Consider the following 5023-nt stretch of genomic DNA (forward strand, 5'->3'; position numbering starts at 1 on the left):
TAGTATAGAGCATGAACTACCACCATCTCCAACACTCTATCGGTGAAGTGAAGGCGAAACCTATCACGTCGTGTCGCAGCATTCAAACTCTTGTAGTCAACACATACCCTTAGTTTGTTGGTCTCTCTTTTTGGCACAATGACAATCCCGACGACCCAATCAGAGTAATCTACTATGTAGATCAACCCTGCTTGCTCCCTTTTATATATCAGCTTGGACTACCTTGTGATAATTGGGTATCATGCGGTATGGACCTTTAATCACAGGGCCTGCATCAAGGTAGAAGGCGATGCGATCCTCCATGAACTCAGTTGGCACCCCCTTCAGATCCTTGTACGACCAGGCAAAGACATCCACAAATTCTTGGAAAAAATTAGTTACTGCTGCTGGAAGATAATTGTGTTGCCAAACCCAACTTGCTACCTTCAAATGCCGAGGTTGGCCCTCAGTCCCGATGTTGAGGTACCGCCAGTTCCATGCCTCATCAACCTGGGGAATGCTTGGGGATGTGGAGGTACTTGGCTCACCCATTCCCAATCCTGTATGTGCAGGAGTATCGTCAAGGGGAAAGTCCCCCTTTACTTCTCTCAACCAAGATGGTGGAAAAGAAACTGGTGTGTTCTCTTGCACTGGTTGAGAAGTAGAGGTGGCGTTTGTTATGTTCCTTAGATGCCTCGGTGCCATTCCCCTATAAGGTAATCCTTCCACCTCATAAGTGGTTCCAAGAAGGTCTTCAATGGAGGGATAATCTACCTCTGATAAGTAAAGGTTAAGCAGAGTAATCTCAGCCATGTCTCATCTCCATACCTAGTGTGCACCATGTGTCTTCCCAAGACATCAAGCTCCTGGTGGTGATCTGTCTCAAGATCAACCATGTCTGTGTCAGTGTGTTCTAAAGCACCATCAGTGGCTTCTCTACTACTGCTACTACTGTCCTCTATATTACCATCATTGTACTACGTACTACCATCATTGTTCTCTGTAGTACCATTGGTGTCCTATGCAATACCATCATTGTACTCCATATTACCATCATTGTACGTAGTAGTACCATAAACATCCACTTTACCAGTGTCATCAAAGTCTACTACCGTATTACCATCGGCATTCGCTGCAGTACCATCATTGTCCTCAGTACCATCATTGTCCTCGGCACGATCATCGGTGTCCGGCTGTAGTACCATCTTTGTTCCCGGTTTGACGTGAATAAGTCAACATTCTATGATACATGTGTGGACTATTGCATAGACCAAAAGGCCTCCTTTCATAAACTAGTTTAGCTAGACCCTATGCACATGCTTCTTGGTTTACTTTTGATACCCTACTTGAAGCACCACGATGTTCCTTAGAAACCTCTTGCTAGCATAATTCCACCATGTTGACTGCTAAGGAGCCTAGGGCTCCCATCCAATCCAAGATTGCAGCTTCCTCCGCTTCTGGATCAGCCTGATCCAACAAGTAGGTCAAGCTCTCGAAACCTTCCAACGTTTGTGTCTCCTCTCGCCTATCTTGGTCACCTCCAATGGGCCAGTCCCCAAGAGCCCAGCATTCCTTGTCGACTCCTGCTTGTTCTTCAAAATCCTCTTCTCCCAATTGTATTGGAAGGTGCCGTGCCCTTCCTTTGACCATATCTAGTTCTAGAGATGTGGATCCCAAGGGGAACCGAACTTCGTTAGCTGACTAATCTTGAATGGCCTTTGATGACTGCAACCATGGTCTACCAAGAAGATAAGTTGCAGGAAACGTCCAAGTTTTGAAACGTTTCCAAAATGCCTATTCAATTGATAGGAAACGGCGGGGGTAGGCTTAGTAAAGAATACTTGTGAAACCATATACCTTTATGAATTCTGAAATAATAACATTTTTTTATTACAGCTGCATCCCACACACATATAACTTTAGGAATTTCTAAGTTATAACTAAGTAAAGATTAGAACAACATATCACTAGGAATTCTGCAGCAATTACAGCAACATATGCAGACACAATTCCAGCTACATCACATGTTCCATTAATTCTAGCATTTGAATAAAATGTGCACAATGCACATACGCATTACTACATCACTAAGAAAATGAAGATTACATGGAAAGTGCAACATCTTCCTCTTCCTCCTCCATTGCTGAGAAGGGCCAGACTTATACAATGGATCACTCCTAGAGAGAAGCCGGAGGTTGCTATGCACATACACAAGATTCTCTGCATTTTATGAGCAAGCCGATTACGTTTGAGTGAATGGATGAACCCATAGGTTGACCAATTCCACTCTGCTGCAGAGGAACTTGATACTTGTGAGAGGAGCCTAATTGCCAACTTTTGCAATTGAGGGGTATCCGAACCATAGTTCTCCCACCAAGCAACAGGAGAAAGACACTCTATTTGTAGAGCAGAGGGCTCACCAAATGCACCCACTTGGCCAAGATACATTGACAATTGATCCTTCATCAAAGTCCTCTCTGCAGCATCCTTTCCCACTCTATCTAGAGTTTGCCTCCAACCTCTCATCACTTCAGCATCTTGTTGTGGATTCTTACCAACTTCATTTTGGATTGAGAAGAAAGGTTGTGGCATGGAGAGGAGAATGAAGCATATCCCATCTCACTTCTGCGATTTCTCTTATTTCTTCATAGATTGTGTCTTCATTGCTTTGTCCGGCTAGGACCTTTTTTATATTCTCAAGCCTTTGATCAATATATGGTGTTTTGAATCTTCAAGGCTTTATCATTTCGACCTCTCCAATCATCCCAATCTTGGCTGACAACCATCTGCTTCAAGCCCGCCTTTACTTTTACCAAGCGGTGGAGCATAATGAAGTTTGATGCGAATCTAGTATCACCAGGCTTTAAAAATTTCAATTTTGAAAATTTGGATAGCATAGCCCTCGGTGCCTTATGACTGGAGATGAATTGCTGCACCTCCTTGCCATGACATATTGCCAGCTCCATCCATGCCAAAGCTGAGAGATCCTTCAGCAACAAGTTCAAACAATGGGTAGCACAAGGTGTCCAAAAGACATGTTTGAACTCTTGCTCCACAAGATGACCAGCTAGCTTGCAATTTGAGGCATTATCAGCAGTAACAATTTGAACTACATGTTCAGCACCCACCTCCAAGATAGTCTCTTTTAATGCAGCTGCAATGTATTCTCTTGTTTTTGCATCTCCACTGGTAACTATGGATCTCTTGAATATGATTCCTTGTGCACTGCAAACCATAATGTTTAGAAGAGGTCTCCAGCCATCAAAAACAATAGAGCATCCATAGTATGGCCAAGTAGATTCAACCGTGGATAGGCTCCTTGACACCCTTGCTCTCTCCTTGTCCAAAAGAGACATATGGACCTTCTCATAGTTTGGAGGTTTATATCCCCTTCCAAATGAAGCAATTGCACTTACCATGCCCGTGAAATATGGAGAGCCTGATGCATAGAGGCTATGGAGGGTACTGAGGTTCATCCCGCGCACACTTTGGCTAGTATCTGGATAGACACTATACATACTTTGATGGCCGTATGGATGAGTATGTAGGGAGACTCCCGTGCAGCCTCAGCTAGGAGGGCTTCTTTCTTCAGGGAATGGAAGGATTCTCCTTTCTTCTCTGAGACTCCTATAGGGTTGAGGTGGCAATTTCAGCCTCAGCCTTGGTTTTTTTCCACCTCACTTTGAGGGGATTTTATTTATCCTCATGATTTCATGATGTATTCCGCTTTGAGCTTACTCTTGCGGGTTTTTTCTCCTACTTAATAGAAGTCTATTTCTAGAAAAAAATAAAAATAAAAAATAATATATATATATATATATGGAGACCATGCAAGAGCAAATAGCAATCCATTGGCATAGAAGCAATGAGCCACAAAGTCATCAACCTCCTCCCTTGAAGCATTGTTGAATACAATGGGCATAGTTGATTGAGATAATGCCTTTGGACCAGCACTCGAGCTGGAACCAGTAGGACCCTTGTGCTTCTTACTAGAAGATTCATGATCTTCACGTGCCATTACTGCCTTCTCATTTGCTAGCACCTTTTTGCAAACTTGGACACCCATGTTCTTTATTCCTAGAAGATGAGCATGCACACGAGAGTACGAGCCACAACTTTCACATCCACAAAAAGAGCATGACCACTTCTTGCTCCCTCCTTTGCCAAAGCTGCCCTTTTCTGAAACATACTTCTAAAGTGGCTCGGGATCTTATGTAGACCATGGCATCTTGGAACTTGAAAAAAACCTTACTGTGACAAATCTGGTAAATGCCTTTTTGCCTCTTACCCAAGCTAGTAGCCTCAAGTCATCGGTACAACAGGCAATACCACTCAGGGGTGCAAATAAAGCTTATGCACTTGCAGTTGAGTGCCCTTTGATGGATGGCATCATCAAGGGAGAGAGCAGAAGTGAGCTTGAGCGAGCAGGTGCACGGAGAAAATATGACACCTCTCGGCACACAATGCATACAGAAGCACTACAGATTATCGTCATTGGCGCCATCATTCATGGAGAGGGAGGAAAGAAGGGAATGAAAGGTCAGAAAGAAGAATGAGAGAGAGAGAAAGAGAGAGAGAGAGAGAGAGAAGATGCTGGTATTCTAAGAGATAGGGTGCTCTAGCAAGATAAAGACCTGCACCTACACAATGACAAAAGCCAATGGCAATCGTTAAGACTACACAAACATTGAACAAAATAGAAGCATGTGTTAGTAATAGCAGTCATTACAACCACATTGAAATTCTAACGAAACTCGATAGCGGCCTGAACATGGAATGCAAAATAGCAGTAGTAGGATCGCTTGTCAAATGAATCAGGGGCTTGCGAACTACAATTGCAATGCCACAAAAAGTAGGGGCATGCGAACTTGAAGCAATCACAGACCAACGCTCAAGTATGATACTTGAGCAGCTTCATACACAATGATAGAGTGCAACAGACTATGCAAGGCGCTTATTAAGATGCCCGCATGCATTCCAATTTGGAATGTATTTACACACGCATGCAAACCACCGAAATGTTGGTGGATTGTTTCATTAGAGC

General features: G+C 43.4%; 1 pseudogene; it reads right to left on the reverse strand.

The window, feature by feature from the left end:
- Positions 1-2017: 2017 nt before the first annotated feature.
- LOC147883553 (uncharacterized) lies at positions 2018-4149 on the reverse strand (annotated as a pseudogene).
- Positions 4150-5023: the final 874 nt, after the last annotated feature.

Source organism: Dipteris shenzhenensis, chromosome 28, assembly GCF_047967505.1.
Source record: "Dipteris shenzhenensis isolate YYH24624 ecotype China chromosome 28, Dip_SZ_1.0, whole genome shotgun sequence".
Classification (NCBI taxonomy): Eukaryota; Viridiplantae; Streptophyta; class Polypodiopsida; order Gleicheniales; family Dipteridaceae; genus Dipteris; species Dipteris shenzhenensis.